This window comes from Arvicola amphibius, chromosome 6 (genome assembly GCF_903992535.2).
Source record: "Arvicola amphibius chromosome 6, mArvAmp1.2, whole genome shotgun sequence".
Classification (NCBI taxonomy): Eukaryota; Metazoa; Chordata; class Mammalia; order Rodentia; family Cricetidae; genus Arvicola; species Arvicola amphibius.
Genome location: NC_052052.2, coordinates 104,034,250 through 104,055,806, shown reverse-complemented (window position 1 = coordinate 104,055,806; position 21,557 = coordinate 104,034,250).

Here is a 21,557-nt window from a genome sequence, read left to right as displayed (position 1 = left end):
TTACAAGATTAGTTTATTAAAATACAAAAATATCATGCAAAACTTTGAGGTAGGATTGCATGAAGGAAACTTAGAACACCTTTTCTGAAAGCAAGCATTAATGCTAGAATACTCTCTTGAAATGGGAATGTGTAGCATGCAAGAGCTTGTGATCTTAAGATATGATGACTCAGTCAAAACTTATGTAATATAGTCTTGGAGTTGATGTCATAAGATTCTGAGTGTATTCATAAAACCAGTCTTTAGAAATAAGGTGTTGAAATTAAAGAAATCAAAAATAAAGATCTTAATTACTTAATTTTTTACTACCATCTACAAAACTTCATTATCTTCGAAAAATACCTTCCAAGGTATGGAGTGAATAAGTCTGGAATTTTTTTCCTACATATTTCCGGGACTTAATTCATATGCAGACAAGTCCTCAGCTATTTAAGAGTGATTTGGTTATGGGAAGTCTGTTATCTCTTTCCAAATCCAGGGCTACAAAGCTGCCTTTAAACACATTTAAATAAAATTTAAATACCTTAAAAATTGCAACCCTAAGTGTGTGTGTTTAAGAGCTGTAAGTAATTTAAGAAACACACTGTGGCTTTGTCTTGAACAGATGGGTGTGCACTTCTGAAAAGGAACATGTCTCTCAGAGAACAGTAAATGATAACATTCTGTATGTATTTATAGTTCTTACACTGTTCGATGGCTCTTTATATAACCACCTTTTCACTTGGGGATTTTCATCCCTGGTGTATGTTGTGATTTTACTGTTTGCTTTTCTTTTCTTTGGAGACAATGGGCTATTTAGTATCTCTTTTAAAATCTGTTTAGGGTGTGCATTTTAACAGCTTTTTTCTAGTTACATTATTTGCTTGATTTCCTCCCTCTGGCATTTCTTCTTTTTAAAGCAAACAAAGACAGTAATTTGGGGTTTAGGGGTAGGAAAAGGAATCTTGTGATATAAAAAGTGTGGAGAAAACAGTAGAAGTTTTGTATGTTTGTTAGATGGATTTTCCCATAAATTCTTGCTATTTAAAAATATATATTCATACTATCGAATGTCATTAATAGAAAGCATAATGCATCATACACCCTTTGAAGACACTGTTTTTGGTTTTCAGTATGCATTTGCATATACCTACTACTGTACTTAATCTTCACACATTAAAGACTTTAAAAGGCAGGTGCTCTTATTTCTTTTCTATATTGAAATTAGGCTAAGGGGTCTTAAGCAATTTTTTCCTAATCTCATGGTCAGGATACAAAAGAAGCGAGAATATAAATCAGTTCTATAAGACTGAGAACTCCAGGCAATGGATGACATGGGTCAGGGAATAGCATACATACAGATTAATTTATATTTTGTAAGGATTAAAGGTAAAAAAAAATTGTCAACAAGGTAGTAACATAGTAACTGTGTGTTTAAGAGCACAGTTAATAACTACAGCATCAGTACCAGTCAATGCCAGCTATCAATTGGTCAACATCACCTAAATCAGTGGTCTTTAAGCTTCCTAATGCTGTGACCCTTTGATACAATTCCTCATGTTGTGGTTACTCCTAACCATAGGATTAATTTTGTTGCTACTTTATAAATGTAATTTTGCTATTATTGTGAATTATAATGGAAATATGCGTTCTCCAATAGTCCTAGGCAGGCCCTGTGACAGGGTCAACCCAAGGGTTGAGAACATTTTTTTTCTTCTCAACAACACTAAGGAATGATATTCTCATTCTAATGTCAAAACTTAAACTCAGGGAAAGCTATACAAATTACCTAAAGTCACATAACTCATCCATTACAGACATAGAAGCACAGATGTGCTCCAAATCATACTTAATTTCTGTCCTACTGTAAATTCTGTTCTTCTGTACTTGGGACTTCATCTCAGAAAGTCGTTGCCCTGTAGTCCTGGGACTTTTAATTCTATCATGCTATGACATGTATAGGGCACAATAATTGGAGCCGCCACTGTCCTTACGTATCGAGTCATCCTATTCTTATAGGGTTCAAAATGACTGTGTTCTTTAGGATTTCATTGACTCAACCCAGGCTAGGGTTGTGATGGAAGAGAACACCTCAATTTGGAAAATTTCTCGACCAGATTGGCCTGTGGTTCATCGTCTTGATTAATTGTTGATGTGAACGAGCACATCCCACTGAGTGGTGCTGTCCCTACGCAGGTGGTTCGGGTTCACTAAAATACAAGTTAAGCAAGCCAGGAAGCAGCGTTCCTCTATGGCCTCTGCTTCAGTTCCTGCCCCCAGATTATTATTTTCAGCTTCCATTCTAACTTTGTTCCATGATGTTCGATAAGCTGTAAGATGATATGAAAATTTCCTTCCTCAAGTTGCTTTTGGTCATGGTGTTTGTCCAGCAAGAGAAAGCAAAGTAGAACAATGGTCTTCCTGGAATTAGTGAAAAAATGCTGGAAGCAGGTATGGAGAACTTCAACATAACACATCTCTCTGTGAAACATTCTCAATGGATAAGAAGAGAGAATGCAATACTAGGTCATTAAAATTATGGAACTTCTCATAACATTAAAAGAAAATTCAGAAGACGATACATAAAGTAGGGATGGAATTATCTCAGACAGCAAAGTGCCTGCCGTGCAGACATGAAGACCTGAGTTCAAGTCCCAGTACTGTGTAAAAACTCAGCAAAGGGAACACTTGTGATGGTAGTCCTGGGAGGGCAGGGACAGATGCATCCCAAGAGCTAACAGGGCAGCCATTTTAGTCACTCATTTTAGTCACCTGGGCTCCATCTTCAAAGAGAGACCCTGCCTTACAAAACAAGCAGGAGAGTAATAAAGGAAGACGTCTACATGAATTCTGACCTCACATGTGCACATTTGTACCCCTATTCACACACACACACACACACACAAATACCCACACAGACACATATACGCACACAGATACACAAACAGAGAGTAGTGGGGGCCTAAGAGCGAGAATTTTTATCATCTCATCCAAAAGCAGGATTTAGCGTGAACAGAATCATGCAAACGAAATTAGCACTACTAGAACTATCAAGATCAAGGTCTGAATCAGAAGACAGAACACCACTCATCTGAAGCTTTACTTTAAATCCGAAGGAGAGAATAAGTCAAATGTTAAGTTAAATGTTTCAGCTAAAACGTGTTACTTTATATGCAACACACAATGAAGAAATCCAGAAAATCAGAAGGACAAACTTTAAAACCTGTACTCCACCAAATGGGAAACTAAAGGAACTGGATAATTTTTTCAATACATGCCAAAATTAAATCAAAAACAAATAAGCAATTTAAACAGACCTATAGCCTCTAGTGAAATACAAGCAATTATTAAAATTCTCCCAACCGAAAAGAAAAAAACACTCAGGGTCATTCAGAATTCTGTTGGATTTCCAAATAAAAGTTATTGCCAATACTCCTCAAATTATTCCACAAAATAGACACAGAAAGAACATTGTCTAATTTTTCTTAAAGGCCAGTTACTGTGATAACCAAACCACCCCACAAAGTAAGAGAATTACAGACCAATTTTCTTTATGAACATAGATGAAAAATGTTTCAATAAAATACTTGTAAATGGAATCTAAGAACACATAAAACATCACTATAATTAAATAGGCTTCATCCTACAGATGCTGGAATGGTTCAATTTACACAAATCCGTAAATGTAACCCACCATATAAATGGACCGAAAGACAAAAAGCACATAATCCTCTCACTAGGTGCAGAAAAGGCCTTTGACAAAATCCAACACACTGTCATAATAAAAATCCTAGTGTTGGGGCTGGAGAGATGGCTCAGCGGTTAGGAGCACTGCCTGCTCTTACGAAGGTCCTGAGTTCAATTCCCAGCAACCACATGGTGGCTCAAAACCATATATAGTGAGATCTGGTGCCCTCTTCTGGCCTGCAGGCACACATGCAGGCTGAGAAACAAAGAAATGTTCAACATCCTTCATCTTCAGGGAAATGCAAATTAAAATTACTTCGATATTTCATTTTTTACCCATCAAAATTGCTAAGACCAATAGCAAAATTGACAGCTCATACTGATGGAGATATAGAGTAAGACAAACACTCACACTTTGCTGATGAGAGTGTAAATTTGTACAGTAAATATGGAAATCCGTGTGACAGATCCTTAGGAATGTGGGAATCAGTCTACATTAAGATCCAGCTATATTATTCATGGACATACATCCAAAATATGCCTTTTTCTACCATAGAAACACTTAAACATGTTCAGTTTTTCTCTATTCATAATAGCCAGAAATTGGCAACAACCTACATTTTCCTCAATGGAAGAACAAATAAATAAAATTTGGTACATTTATACAATAGAATACTACTCATCCATAAAAAAATGAAATCATGAGCTTCACAGGTAACTAAAAAAAGTCATCCTGAGTGAAGTATCCCATACCCAGAAAGAAAAATATGGTGTTTTCATGTATGTGGATTTTAGCTGTTAAGTCAACAATGACCAACAACAAATCTGTAGAAACACAGAAGTTAGGTGTAGAGTAAGGTAGTAGGGAGAACAGATAGAGCTTGTGAGGAAAAGGAAATAGAATAGTCATGGATGAGTGGGCTGAGATGGAATGGGAGGATCAGGTGGGAAGAGGGAAGGAAAAGACTGGCAAGAGGGAGAATCAGCTAAAATTAAGGACTCTCTAAGGGGTAATGTGGGACCTAATACAGTAGAAGTGTGTGTGTGTGTGTGTGTGTGTGTGTGTGTGTGTGTGTGTGTGTGTGTGTGTGTTTGAAATAATGGGAGAGACAGAGCTCCAACTGGCCATCTCTTGTTACCAAATGAAGTTCTAGTACTGGGAATGGGCTACAATCTAGTTGAGTTGTTGGTTAAAAAAAAAAGGTGTCTTATGACAACACTAGACAGCTCAGGCAGAAAGCAAGGCTGAAGACAATACGTGCATAACTTATTGAACATAGAAAAGTCAAGATGGTAGCTAAAAAGAGCCTTCCCACTTTTCTAGAGTCTTTGACACAAGGAGCATGCTACTAAAAGATAAACACCAACATAGCTGCAAAGCCTTGAATCAACAGTGATGCCCTGCCTACAAGATATGCTAGTGCAATGGTGACACAAGTCTTGGAGTAAAAACCTATTAATATCTGATTTTATTTAAGGCCAATTCCACAAAATGATACTCATACCCAAGGTCACCCATAGGTGACCAAGAACCTAAAACTACAGATCCCAGCAGCCTAGAGTAAAATAAATTCTACTGTCCTAAAAGAAAGAAAAAACTAGCAATAAACTAACTAATGGCATTCTGCTATACTCATAGGTCAGTGTCTTTCTCAGCTATGATCAGAGAAACTTCCATTTGCAGCATATGGAAACAAATACAGAGATCCACAACCAGACATTATGCAGAGTGAGAAATATCAGAACACTTAGCTCTAAAGGGGATGTGTCCATCAAATCCCCCCCTTCAGGGCTCAGTAAACCCCAAGAAAGAGGAGGCAGAAAGAATAGAAGAGCCAGAGAGAATGGAAGACAACAAGAAAACAAAGCCCTTTAAATCAGCACGATTGGTGCACATATGAACTCACAGAGACTGAAACAGTATGCACAGAGCCTGCATGGATCCATACCAGTTAAAGTCCTAGTGCTAAAAGAAGTGGACACTACCCCATCCCTAAGCCAGAAGCAATCTCCAGTTGATAAACCTTTTTAAATGAAAATCTAATTTCCTCCCAGGGAGTCTCACCAGGGAAACCAACCATTCTTCAGTGTAGGCTATGTGCCCAGCAGTAGCTGACCGGCACAAAATGAACTGAAAGACATTTTTGGAGGTTCCTTATCTTGTAATATTTGTGAGGGCTCTTCTTTTTCTCTTCCTCCTCTTCCTTCTTTTTCTTTTAATTTTACCTTATGTTTAATCATATACATATGTGTATGTATATACATACACACTTATAATCCTTCATTTTACCCTAGAAGTCCTTGGTGTGTGTGTGTATGTGTGTGTATATACACACACATACATACATACATACATAGACTTCCTATTTAGTGTTTTAATGGTATGCCTGGGTGTGCAAAGAAATGAGCCTCTGTTTCTTGTGCTTTTTCATTCCTTCCTTTTTTCCTTCCTTCCATTTGTTTGTTTTGTTCAATTCTTATATGTTTGGCTTTTGTCTTATATTTTTTATTTTATTATTATCTCATAGAAGTCTGTTTACTTTCTAATGGGAGACAGAAAGAAGTTGAATCCAGATGGAAGGGGAAGTAGGAAAAAGCAGGAAGTAATAGAGGGGAAACTATAATCAGGATATATTTTGTGGAAAAAAAACCCCTATTTTCAATAAGGAAAAATGTTAGCTTTTATGTAAACAAGGCTTGTTACTCTGAGTCAGAGAAACACTGTATGTATCTTTCTGTGTATACTGCGCAGTGCATTAGTCTTCTTAGGCTACTATAACAATAAGCTATAGACAAAAGGTTTCTTAAGCAGAGGCTTCATTTTTAGAGAATAGAAGGCCAAAAGCATGTCAGAGTGATTTGGTTCTGAACAGAACATTAACTTTGCCTGTAGTCAGCTTTGTTTTTGCTATGTGCTTTTGCTATGTGGTTACAGAAAGGCCAGGCTCCTTGACATCTCTTCTTATCCAGGCAGGGACTCGTTCTCTAGGACCCATTTTCATGACTTCGTTGAGCCTTAGTGACTTTTCAAAGTTTCAAATTCCATTACTGTTGCATTTTATGCTAGGATTTCAAAATACAAATATAAGTAAATTCTCCTTCATTCTTTCTTATATATATATATATATATATATATATATATGTGCATAGACGATAGATAAGAGATAGATAGATGATATAAATCAACAGATATAGATAATTATACATTTTGCCAACTACAGATGCAAAGACAACTTAAGTAGAAACATATAAATAGAGGTAATGATATCACCTTTGAGTTGCTACTTAAATATAGCACATACACTGTTTTTGAAACAGCTGGCAGAAGTGTTGTTGTTTTTTCTTTAGTGTGAAACTTACTTAGACTTAGTCTGCTGACAAGAGCATTTACTCTTAATAAGCATTCTGGATAAGCTGACAACATAGCACCTAAAGCCAAGCCTCCTGCATCTCTCTGACAACTGGGCACATCACACATTCCCTTAAACCTTAGATGTGATGTCCACTGGTTTCCAAAGCAATAAAATACAGTTACAATTGGTTTATTTTAAACTAAGGGATTAGATAATAATTTTATTTTCAGAAAGCTCAAAGGAGATGTGTGTGAAAATGTATACATGTATATTTCTATATACAACCAATCTGATGTTAATTATAGTAGTAGAACGGTTATCAAGAGGTAGAGAATGTTTAAACCCCAGGTGGTGGTGGCACATGCCTTTAATTTCAGCACTCAGGAAGGCAAAGGCAGGCAGATCTCTGGGGGTTCAAAGCCAACCTGATCTACAGAGTGAGTTCCAAGACAGCCAGAGATACACAGAGACACCATCTCAAAAAAAAAAAAAACCAAAATTCTCGTCAATAATGTTTAAAACAAAATGCAGCCACAATTAAAGAAATTATTAAGTTGTAACATTTAATAATTGCATTTAAACAACTGAGATAAATGTGTCAGATTATGGGAAGAGAATAATTGTGAATATTACTATTTCATTTCCCCCCACCATAACTTCTGTTTAACCTCACGTAATTTGAAACAGTAGGGTAATAACTAAACTGAAGAAAAAACAATTAACTAATTACTTAGCCAATTAGTACAAATAAAAAGAGCAATGGATAGAAATTTCACAGGATTTTCTAAGACATAAAAATGAAATGAGAGTGGAAACACAGAGAAACCAGAATAAAGGCTTGAGTGTGTGGAGCCCAACTGCAGGTCCAAGAGGATGCTGGCCATTAAGAGATGTAAGCATTTTGAACTGGGAGGAGACAAGAAGAGAAAAGGCCAAGTGATCCAGTTCTAAAACTTGTGTTTTCTGAGAGGAAAATGCCGAAGCAATAGGAAAATTACCTGTTAGAAAATAAAGTTATTGATACCTAAAAAAAAAAAAAAAAAGAATAAAGGAAATTATAATTCAAACCTGGATTTGGAAAGAGTTTGGTGAATTTTTCAGGAAGCTCAAAGCTCAGCACTAGAACAGGATCTGGAGGGAGCCATGTGACAATCATCCAGCTAAAAGTAAGTTGGACAATAAATTATTGATTTATCCAAACTCAAAAAAATTGGATTGATCATGGAATGATACTGTCAAGTCCACATATGACCAAGAACCACATGAGACTTGTGGATGACCTCAAAGCCAAGGTAGGGAGGAGGATCATCAAATTCATGCCTCTCTCTCTCTCTCTCTCTCTCTCTCTCTCTCTCTCTCTCTCTCTCTCTCTCTCTCTCTCCCCTGATGTGAGCTGATAAGAATCTGCTACTCAGAAACAATCTAAGCTATACCATTTGAGGTAAATTTATACACGCACACACACACACACACACACACACACACACACACACACATAATTTAAGAATTAAAGAGCAAAAACATACTGGCAACCAATGAAAAATTACTTCAAAGTGAACTCAGCTAATACTCTTCTGAGACATGGATGAAATATAATAATTTAAACATATTCTCAAAAGAAAAACCTCAGTTGAGTTGAATTGCTATGAAAAGATATTAATAATACCAATTAATTAATAAATTTAAATGCAAAGTTTTGCAATAATTTAGCACATTCCTTGTAAACAGAAAGTATAAAGGAGAATGAAAGGGTCATATAGAATGCACTTAGAAGTTCCTCAAGTGCTCCAGAAACAGAATATTTAAAAACTATATTTATACAAAGACATAAAAGAAAGACTTGAAATATTACTTTTAAAATTAGAACCTATAAAAGACAGAATATTTTTATGATTATTTCATCTATTGTATGCCATGGTGTATGTGTGTGGACTCCACGTTTCAGGGTGGAGGTCAGAAGGTATCTTGCACGAATGGCTCCTCTCTATCTACCAAGTGGGTACTAGAGACAGAATTCAGGTCACTACCATTGGTGATAAGCTCCTTATTACTAAATCACCTCACCAGTTTCATGAGAATACATTAAAAAAAAAACAAAGAAAGTATTCAGGATCTAATAAAAATTCTTTGTTTTTGAATTAAATAAAAGGAGATAGAAACATCAAAAATAATAAATTGAAGATTTATTTATTTATTATTTATTATTGTTGAACTTAAAAGGTCAACAGCAATGAAAGGGGGCATGATGTCGGGAGGACGATGCCTTTGGGGGCAATAGGGGGAGCCGGAGAAAGTTAGTGATGAATTTATATGATCAATTCATATTACTAAATGCCTGGAATTTTCAAAGAAGAAAAAGTATGTATCTTAAAATCTAGGAAGAGAGATGTATAAATAATAAAAAAGATTTTAAAGGTAAGGAAACAATAAAGAGTGTTAAATGTCTAAGCAGTATTCTGGTTGCAACCTTAAAGAAAAATAAAAACAAAGTAGAGCCGGAAATATAAGCAATAAGTGTTTACCTGGAAAGGGGGACAGTTGTGAATCCTCAAATACTAGAGTTGCAATCAATCCCAAACAAGGTTAAAAATTAAAGAAAAGGAAACAAAACTCAAGGTATTAAATAATGGCAAAGAAAGACATTGGACAATTTGTGAGGAAATCAGAATTCTTATCAACCAGTCAAAATAATGAAGTTTTAGATAAAAAACAAAACAAAACAAAAAAAAAAACCAACAAAAAAAAACAAACCTTGAAATACCAGGGAGTCAATGCAGCCATGAAGCTCTTGATCAGATAGAAATGAAGAGAGTCATGATGCCTTCTCAAATATCTTAAAACTGCTCAAAACCATAGTCTATAACTCTCCAAGCATGAGTAAGGAGAGAAATGAAAAAGTTCTTCATGGTGTGGTAGAAAATAAGAATTCCCTTCCCAGGAGAGGGGAAGTGGGCAGTCTGGGCGTGACTGCAGCACCCAGGAGCCAACGCCAGGACCCACGAGCCCATCCTGTGAAGTGGAGTGAGCGAGTCTTCATAAAGCACATGTTGAAGAAATTTTAAGAAATCAAACAAAAAAGGAAAACACAACAGAAAAAACTAAATGAGAAATAAATTTAATAAATAAAACGTAAGTTCAAGAAAATAAGACCAAGAAAAAACAGAATAGGAACCATTTGTTATAATGGTAGAAATAAACATTAATTTAATGAGAGCAAATGGATTAATGTTCTAGGTACACTAACAAAATTTTAAAAAGAGCTGATTATATGTCCAAATGAGCATTGCTGGTAATTACTTAAATTTCCTGATTTTGCTAATTCATGAACTCTGTTAGATGTATAAAATGGAATGAAGTTATAAGGTTTGCATTGGTTGGTTTTGTTTGGGTTTTGTTGCATTGGGGTGTTTATATAACATTAAAAATGTTATTTTTGAACTTTTGGTAGAAATGACGAAAATATGACATGGGCAAAGAATAAATTAATGTTTCGTATTAGAGGATGATGATTTTTTAAAGATTTATTGTGTGTGTGTAGTTTCTCTTTTTACAACACTTATAAGTCCTGATTTGGTGCTAATTAATCTTCTTTTCATTTCTAATAATCCTTATCTGTGCTATATTTGACTCTGATTTGTTACAGCATGGATTTATCTGTTTGACTAGGCTTTTATTCTTAAGAATTCTTGCTATTGTATCTTTATGTTCAGGGTCATTAATTTTAGCTTATAACTTTCTAATTTCTTCTCCATAACTTTTATGGATTTTATTTTATGCTTATACTAAGCAGTGCAAAAAATTCAGTCCAGGTACCTCTGTGAAGTTTAAACAAGAAAAAGGGGCACTTTCTAGGATTTATAGTCACCAATTTAGAATACTAAGGAGGACCAGAGAGGCTCTGCAGGTAAACGTGCTGCCTGCCACGGCTGATGACCTGAACTGAAGTCCAGAGACTTTCTGTGTAGGAGAGAACCAACTCCTGCAAGTTATCCTCTGACCTCTACCACTTGCTTGTTGCTGGGGCATGCACATGCACAGCCCCCCCCCCCCATAAACCATACAAATACATACACATATATCCCAGAAAGGCTGGAAAGTCAGTTGTCTATTAAAACAAAGCTATGCCTTAAAAATTAATCACTGTATAAACCCAATAGAGACAATCGAGTTATGTAACTATAAAAATAGTAGCATATTCTCATCATGTAAAAGCAAATTAAATGTTGAGTTGGTAAGCAAAGTTACTCCGTGATGTTTCCACAAAGATTTCATGAAAGAGATTTTATTAAAACACCACACAAATTAAATTCTTAAATTAACATTGATACTCCTTCCTTAAGGGAAGCATATTTAAAATTAAATTTGTCTGTGATTACCTCAAACATAGCCTTATTAACAGCCACCTAGATGTTTGTGGGTTTTCATGCATTAAATTTTTGTTCCAGATTATTCACGGTTTGTTAATTGGTGTGATACTTGATGAATATTGATGGTGCATATTGTGGAAATAATTTCCATATGAAAGGGGGTAAAAGCATTTCCTGCCCAGGCAAACTCTGGAAATAAAAATAAAAGAGTTCTGTATGCCTGGATTCAGAATAAGAGTTTATGCTACTATTTATTTAACAGTTAATAGTCTTTATAACCAGGCCTCCCAAAATGTATGGGTGCCAGTTTACAGCTGAACGCTTTGATGATGTCTAAAACAAAGTTAAAATTTATGCATTAGGGTTGTGTTTAAGTGCTTAACTTGGAGGCCAAATATTTGCTTTATTTAAATAAGATATTCCTGTTTTAGAAAAATCTAGGAGATTTAACATCTTCCATAATGTTGTAATCTCGGGGTGTTTGTTTTCCTCATGCTGTAGCAGACACATGAATTCAGTCAACACTATTTCGTGGGAAAGATCTGACAAAATGAGGATCTTTTCCAGCCCAGTTGTGATGATTATTTACCAAACCGATAAAACTATAGATTACTAAATCTGGAAGACTTCACTTAGCAGAACCGTTGAAATCTGACTTTATTCCATGTCTTTATTATCATACAGTCACACAGGAAGTACTCAATAAAAACGTGCTTTTAATTCCTCACTAAAACCCACTTGGCATTACAGGGTCAGTACAGCAGAATAGGACATTAGACACTAACTCATTCGATCTTCACTAACTTCATTCTAAAGCTATTAGAGTCATAACATTGACAGTGTAGGGGACTCTTGAGGAATGCAGTCATTCATTAACTCTATGGTCTTCTTGTTTAGGTTGTTGTGATATTCTTGCAGTTATGTATTTGAAATAGAACTTGAACTACTTCCCATTTGTTTTCATGAGTTTATCTTTCAAGTGTGTAACAGGAAAGCCAGTAGATCACATGACAAATGAATTGTGTTCCGAGTCTAAATAGACAACTTGTAATCTTGGGTTAAGTGTATACCTTTAATTGATCATTATGGGCAGAGCAACAGGGAAGAAAAGATTCAGAAGCGGGAATGTATATTAAATTCTCTTCTTTACATATTGTAGACATTTGGCAACATAATGCCCTGCCGCTGAGCTAGACTTGATGATAGGCCTGTTTGCCTTGATAATTATTGTTCTTCAGTTTGTTTTTGGTTCTTTTCTACCATTCAGCTTCCTTTCAGTTTGTATATCCTTATGCTTTTATAATCAATCACAGGCGACTTCCTTACCATTCAGTATTCTATTTAGTTTCTCCTTTAATATCTGAAACTTAGCCCCAAGAGCTAAGCTATATTACACCCAAGAGCTACTCAGTATTTGGCTCAGGACTCAACTTCTACATCTGATTCTCTCCTCACCAACAGAATTTCTCTTGAAACTGTATGTTGAATTATTTGTCTAAATTATTCTTAATGAAAACATAACTGAATCTTGTTTTTCTAAATCTACTGTTAATGCAGGCAAAATGACCAATGTGTTTCTACATCTCAAAATCCCCTGTGGGCTTGAAATCACTGAAGTTCTCTGGGGACTTTTTCTAACTTTACATATATATTCCCTAGCCTCACTGCGTAACAGTCAGTCATTTACTTCATGAAAGTTACCTGATGTCAGCCCCACTGTCCTTGACCAATGAGCTCATGAACCAAATAGTAGTTGTGATAGTAAGGCCCAAGAGAATGATCTTTCATGTATCAAATCTTACCTGCTTAGCAGTCTCTGTGTGTCTGACTTGCTAAAAGCAGGCCCTACAACTGAACTTTCACTATGACTCCGAAGCCCTGGCATCACTGTTCCGCATCCTAGGGTTTAAAGACTACTTGGACTGCTTCCGTCTTGAAAAGGTAAACTCTGTCGTCTCATCAGAGAAGTCTCTTGCTTTATACAGGGGAGTATGGTTTTGTCAAAGTCCCTTTCCATAGAGTTACAGGCCACTTCAACTGTTGCTGTGATATTTCTCCCTTCTGACAAGGTAACTCAGTGTCTGCTTTATAAATCAACCTGAGTTAGTGGCTGGAGAAAGTGATCACCAGTTATCTTTTATGACTCTTTGTTGACTTCTTGGTTCGGTAGTTTTTTTCTTTCCTGCAATGTCAGCTGACACCTTAGATTAGGCATCTCAACAAGGCTGTGATATCCAAAGTGCATATCATTTAAATAATGGATATCATAAAGACTGGGGTCACCTGGGGAGACTGGATGTCAGTCTTTCTCCATGTCATTTGTAGTTTTAAATTCTAGACTATTCAGCTGTCATTTGCATATGGTCACTCTGGATTTTTTTTTCCGATGACAATTTAAGAATTCACAAGCCAGAGGGGTCAGAAGGAGGAAGAAGGAAAGTAAAGAAGAAGAAAGCAAGCTCTGCTTCCTAACTAAAGAGAAAACAAAACCCTAATACCTGAAAAGGAAGAAAAATTCATTAGAGAGAAAAGAAAATTTAATGCTGCAGGAAGAACACTTGCCTAGATTCTAAGGAGGAACAAAGTTCTAGAGTAGAGACATGGAATTGGGAGAGAGAGTAGCATGAAATGAGGATAGCCATTAAACTGTATACAGTCTTACTGTTTTCACCAAGACTACAGAACCTTTTCGATGGTACAGAAGAAGATTATTCAATGGTCTGTAGACAGGAAGATTAAATGAATAGATTTTTCATTTTGAATAGGTCATGTTGGGTAGGCTAGAAAATGGTTTGGCAGAAAACAGGAAGAGAAGGAAAAAACCTCATCTAGTAAAGGGCTATCATAATATGGGAGAAAGGTGATAGTTTATTAGACTAGGGTGGAAACATGGCCATAGAGAAAAATCAGTTTGTATCAAAAGATTTATGGGCTAGATTAAACAGGACTTCATGATTAATTAAAGGTGCTGTACTAGTGTCTGGCTTGAGGCACTATGTAGATGTTGTGGATGCCAAATCAAGAGGCCACAGAAGGAAATTTGGAGAAGACATATTACTAGTTCTGCTTTGAAATTCTTGAGTTATTGTTCCTGTGGATGCAAGAAAATTCAAGGGACTGTGGCACAATGAATACTGGGGACATAATTACTTAAGGTTATAAGTTAATGAAAATTCAGAAGATGGTTGTAACGGATGTTGTTGGATCACAGGAACTGACGCACAATGGTGTAATGGTATATGAGCACTCAGAAGGATAAAACCACTGTAGGGTGTGCGACCAATTAACATGTAAAATGCTAGCAAATTCACCTTCCACAGTTATATGAGCATTGACAGAAGACAAGATATTTTTAGGACCAGCAAGATGGCTCAGTAAAATTGCAGCTGCCACCAAGCCTGGCTACCCAAGTTCAGTCCCTGGAACACATGTAATGAAATGAAAGACGTGAACCTTACATGTTTTCTGACTCCCACAGGCATGCTGGAGTAGACATGCATTCACAACCATTCATACACACAACAAACAAATTAATAAAGATTAAAGACACTTTTAGATAAATACACATGATGATTATGCCCCAAATTGTATCAACTCTTCTGTCCCCAATCCTTTCAGGTCAGGCTGAGGAAAGTCTGTGATATTGTTGTCTTGGTGAGTTTTCTTTCAGGGAAAGGACCCAAAGCTTAGGTTTCCTGAGTTTTATTTCATGGGCAGTGAGTATGCTTCCATTATTTCCCTGAAGGGAAGACTTTGTCTTCCAAGATTATCGAGTAGACAACTACCCTGGAAACCATAGTCCAGAAAGAAGCTTTTTTCTCCCAAAACATTAAGGGCCTGAAGACTTACAAAGAATTGGCTCCCAGCTAAGAAAGCCTAAGTCAATTGTCATTGTCTGAGTAAGATGAACTTGTGTATCATTCAGTGCTGATGACCTTCTAGTGATTTGTGGCTATTTGTTCTTTGCAAAATTCAGATATTCATAATATCTAGGACCAAAAGAGATTGTCAAGAATAGGAAGAATGTAAGAATGGGTGAATATGGGAATAAGCAGAATGCATTATATACTACATATATAAAGTTGTTAATGAACAAATTCAATTAATAACAAGATTTCTCATTATAATGCTTAGTTGAGTAAGATGGTGGTTTGGATGAAAATGGCCTCCATAGGCTCATAGGGAGCGCCACTTGTAGGAGGTGTGGCTTAGTGGCGTAGGTGTGGCCTGTTGGAGGAAGTGCGTCACTGGATACGTGCTTTGAGGTTTCATAAGCTCAAGTTAGATCCAGTGGTTCACTGTCTGTTTCTGCTGCCTGCTGATCCAGATATAGAACTCCTAACTTCTTCTCTGTCACTGTGTCTGTGTATGTACTGCCATGCTTCCCACCATGACATTATGAACTAAATGTCTGAAACCTGTAAACTTGCCCCAATTAAACATTTTACTTTATAAGAGTATCCATGGCCATGGTGTGTCTTTACAGCAACAGAAACCCTACCTAAGACAACTACTCTCATTCCTGTTTGTTCACAGGTTTGTTGTTTGTTTGATTCTTTTTTATTTGTTTACTTGTTTGGGGGCTTTTTTGATGTTCATTTGTTTTTGCTGTAGCAGAAACAGTAATGATAAATATCTGGAGACAAACACAGCATGAATCGAGTAGCGTAGTGTTTATGTATACAAGTTCTAACGACAGGCTGCATGTAATTTAAGAGTTTCTATTCAGGGGCTTGGTATAGCTCAATTGATCCTGCCCTTGCCAGGCATACATGAAGCTGTGGGTACAACACCCAGCACCACAAAAACTGCACGTAGTGGTGCATGCCTAATATTCCAGAATTTGGTAGGCAAAATGTTCTAGAGTTTAACACCATTCTTGGGTCTTTAGTGAGTTTATGGCCAGCCTGGGATATATGAGACCATGTCTCAAGAATATATAAAATAACTTTATTCAATAAAGGACACAACTATGGACATATCCCAATCAGTCGATTGCTTGTCTTGCATACAAAAGGTACTAGGTTAAATCCTTAGGCCCACATAGACCAGAATTGGTGGCACCTGCCTATAAGTCTAGCACTTCAGGGAGAAGTAACAAGATAAAAATGTAAGGTTATCCTCATTTTGGAAAAAAAAAAAAACTTTGTTGGGCAGAGACAGTTGAAACTCTGACTTTGAGTTCAGCCTAGGGTGTAAGGAGTCCATTCTCAGCTAGGCTACATAGTAGAGACTTTGTGTAAGCAAGCAAAGAATAACAACAAAGAAGCAGGAAGACAAGATGTTGCTGAAAGATATTTCAGGGCACAAGTGAAGATATAATATTTTCTTTTAGCCTTCTATCTCTGTAGCAGAACCAAATTGGAATCGAAATCCATTAGTCAAACTATTATTATATCATAATCAAATCTGGGGGATTAGAAAAATGTTGTTTGGTCTCACAGTTTTGTAATTGAATCAGTCATTGCTTTGGCCCTAAGGCTGGGTGACACTGAGAAGTATAAAGCCATGTCATTTACCTAACAGCCAGGAAACAAAAGAAAGACAAAGAGAAGAAGACGTGAGAGCCCTATAACCCCCTTCAATGAATAGTGCCCATAGTGACCTAAAGACCTCCCTGTAGGACCCCTATTTCAAGGTTCCACTATGTCTAACCCTGTAACACATGCACCTCTGAGGATCAGTCAAGACCCAAGCCTCAGCATTAGGAATGGGGAAAAAGAAGAACCACACGTTGTGCTAATGGAAAAAGAGCGATGCAGCTTTGCAGAAAGCCATCTGGTAGTACTTAGGGAAATGAAATATGTTTATGCATATGCTACAATTTAGCAATCTTTCTCCTTGAGTAGGTACCAGACAGACTCTCCCAGGATTTCATAAAGAGATACATATGAACAAGACTGCTCTTGGGATATATGGGACTCAGAGAAATATTTTTGGCAGAACTGATCTGCATGTATAATCTTATCAGAAAATATATTTAAAGACTCAGGTGTACCTAAGTATCATAAGTATAATAGATGAAGGTTTGGAATAATCTCTCATAAGATAACCTTTTCTTGTCTAAGGAGTACATGTGACCATTTCATAGCATCTAGATATCATTTGATTCTATTAGGGCATTCTGCACATCTCTCCCCTGTCCATTTTTATCAGATGTGCCATTTCTGATCAATTTCAAATAGCCTACCATAAAGAAAAGCAACCCACTGTTAATATTCATAATTTTATGACTATCTGTAGGCCATTTTCATCAAAACAAAATAGATCATCTTGCCTCTGCAGTCACAGCATGTCAGTTATTTAATGCTGGGTGCTTGACATGAACCTGTACCACCCACGCTCCATCCCTCCACCCCTGCATACTGCCACCTAGTGGACATCACCATAAATTCTAGTTTTACTCCTCCACAATATCAAAGTTTCTGTGCAAATCACCTAATGCCAATACCTACTTTGAGCCTTTTGCACTACAATTAGCGAGTTCCCATGGTGTGATAAAGATGGAAATTATACCCTGGGAACTCTATGTACTAACATCACAAGAAGTCCAGGGAGTTGTGGGACAGTACTGTTATATCTTAGGAAATGACCATCCTCTGATACAAATCCAGAAGACAAAACACAATGCCATCATATTGCCTAGAAGATAAAATATGAAGAGGAAAATATGTTTGAATGATAATCCAAGACTACAGTTCTCATATGCTCTTGAAAGAGACTGACATTTTCAACCGTGATGGCCTGACATGTAGAGTTAATAGAAACAGTAACCATTTTAGAGTCTAGAAGTTGGGGCAGGGACATCTGAATGTAGCACAGTATAAAGAAGAAAGGCCACTCCCCATAACCTTATGTAGCACTCTAACTTAGTGTGCTAACAGCCACTACCATTACTCAGCCAATGGTGTCAGGACCCATAAACGCTGAGAAGACCTAAAGATGTGAGCCAAGTCTTGGAACTCATCAGCGTTACATACAAGCTATAAATAGAGGGGTAAACTACAGAAGGAAAGAATAGAAGCCAGGAGTCCCACAAATTGTGGCCCTTAATAGCAAGTAGTCGCTACCATTGCAGATGGAACAGGAACTGTCACTGGCTTTGCTCCTGTCTTCAGCATTTCTGAAGGCTAGGTTAAAGGACAGCAGACTCAAAATGAAATCCAGAGTCCTGACTCTACAAGGATGTTCATTTATTGATGGTTACAACTAGAGGTACCATAGGAAATTCTGTAAGCAAAACTTGGTGTATGCCAATGATGAAATATAAAGCGGCCTAGTCATAGATTTACACTCAGTAGCCTAATATATCAGATGCCTCTTAGGGAACATCTCCTGGTGTGTTGACCCCCATCACTGCTATGGCACCTACTTTTGCTCAGATGCTACCTGTGAGATAAATTATTGTTTCCTCCTCTTGGCTTCTCTGAATCTATGTTGTTGAATATTTCAGTAGATATCCAACTCTTGTCAGCACAAAGCAAGTGCAGTCCATGATTGTGGGAGTTAGCTACTGGAGAAGACCGGTTGGTTAAAGGAGGACAGAAGCCAGCAGATAAACAAATCCTTCTTGGTTCATCCAAAGAAAACAGTAGCATACATTTCAGGTCTTACAATGGGATCCCACCTATCTTTCTTTCTCTGATCACTTCATTTGCTACCTACAGATGTGTGTGGGTGTCATTCTTAAGTACAGTATGAGAAACCAGACTAAGACACATGAGTAGTAATCTTTTACAGTAATATCTTACAAATATCAAGCAATCAAAATGAATGAAATCTAAAGCAAAGTAATACTTGTTCAAATTTAATATACATACACTCACGAAAACCCCTGTAATGATATACTCAGGAGTTGTACACACCCATGCACACATGCACACACACACACACACACACACACACACACACACTAGCAATAGCATTGATGAAGAAGGAAATAAAGAATTGGGAAATGAGGTGGTAATGAATAGACAAGTTGAGACCTGAAAAATTACTCAGCATAAATTTGTATGGCAGCAAGGACCAAGAGATAGAAAAAGAGGGGAATGTCTCTAGCAAAGCCAGACACTTTGTGTCAAAAAATAGTCCTTTAGCTTCTTAATGACTTTGAGGATGAGCATAGGTCACAAACAAAACAGAAGAGCAGAGAAGGACTTTCTAAACAGCATTCATTCGTCTTCTCAGTTGTCCTTCTGTTCAAAAATTGTTAATTCTTCTTGCCTGTGTATCTTGTTCATCTTTGATATCTCTGCCTGAAGAGTAGAGTAATGGGGAAATCAGAATAGGGATATTGCTGCCCTCCAAAGTCCAAACCAATGACCTCACCTCTCCTCATTTATTTCATCTGCCTGTGAATTGCTTGTATTTGACTTGCCTGCTGGGACCATTGCTTTACTAAGGTTACGAGGCAGGGGCAAGAGAAGTGTCTTTCGAATCTAAAATTAGCAGCACTGCCTCTCTCCTTCATGCATAAGCATTCTGAGTTTTCACCCAGCCTTCCTGGGTATTTCAAGAACTACTATAATTATTTGCCAGCATTTCTTTTCACATTTGCATTTGTTCTGCTTTTTTATTTCTTCAAAATGTGTGAATATGAACAGGAAAAAGAATTCAAGAGAGAGAAAAAGAAGAAAAGATAAATGTGTCCTATGCTTCTTGATCCACAGGTGAGCTGCCCAGCTTTGGTTTGGCCTCAGTTATATTTCCTTAAGTGCACGCCAGTGGTCTATCTGGCAAGTACTCACTTCAGGGAAGAATAAGAAACACTTTAAATGAGAAAGATAATGGGACTTCCCATTCTGTGGATACTACCAGTACATGTCATTGGCAGCAGCTGACTTGTCTCCTCGAAATTTACCCTTATTCTAAAGATTAAAGCCCTTTCTGTCATCCAGATAAAATGAGAAGAGCCTCACCTAGGGCCCAGCATGGGTGTAGAAGCCTGAATAAAGGAGCTAAGAGCCAAAACTGGAAACCTCAGTGAGGCTTCCCCAAGACATCATTCCCTTGAGCCTGGGCTTCTGTCAGAACTGAGGAGTCTTTTTAGAATTCTTCTTCCCTCCAGTCACTCATGTCCCTTGTCCCTAAAATTTTACTCTCACAGATAAACTTTTATGAGGTTTGAAAGATTCCTTAAGCCTTTTTGGAAATTAGAATTTCCCAGCTAAAAGGTAGGTGACATAAAGTGTCGATAAACCCACTTTTAGTAGCTCAGACTCCCCTTGTGTTATTGTTCCCTCGGGGAGTGCCAGGCACTTGAAAGAGACAACTATGTGTGACCGTGGGAACAACAGTTTGTGGGGAAATGTACCTTCATCAAGGGAAGTTATGCTGCTTAGAAGTTGTTAGAAAGTAAAGTGGCCCTCATGTTCTGCGGAGGATACTTCCAGGAACCCCAGTGACTGTCTGAGTCTGTAGATAGTAAGGAAGAGTCTCATGCACACTGTACCTCACAGTTCAAATTATAAATTAGGCACACAAGAAGTAAAAGCAATAATACAGAAGAACTATAACAACATGCTATAATCAATGTTATCTAAACATTCCTTGCTGCTGTGTATATGTATAAATGATGCATAGGTGTACAGAGACAGAGAGAGACAGAGAGAGAGACAGAGAGAAAGACAGAGAGAGAGACAGAGAGAGAGAGACAGAGAGAGAGAGACAGAGACAGAGAGAGACAGAGGGAGAGATGTGTACCTATAAAGAGCCTTCCCTCTTTCTGCCTTTGGGTAACTACACTGAGGAAAAAAAGCAGCACTGGAGAAGAGAGATGGCTGCAACAGAGAAATCTAGAAGTTGCCTATGTTCTCAGCCTCTGCAAAAGTAACCATCACAGAATACCAGTCTTAAGAGAGAAGCTGATCCTACTCCATTTTTGTTGCTTTTCATCCTGCCTTAACAGCAAGTACTTGAAGCCTTCATTCCTCCTGGCAGAGAATGCATCTAAACTATTCTTGATTCCACCCCTTATGTGTTCCTCCCCCAATTTAAAAATAAATCTTTTGTTCACTAGGTTTTGAGGTGGCAAGAGAACACTCTTAAAATAGTAAAGTGAATGAATGCTCAATGTTCAGAAACTTTCAAATATCTTAAGACTGTAGACACTGTGAAAATGGTATTCTAATGATTAGAAAATTATGCTACAATTCCTACAGTTGGAAGGAAT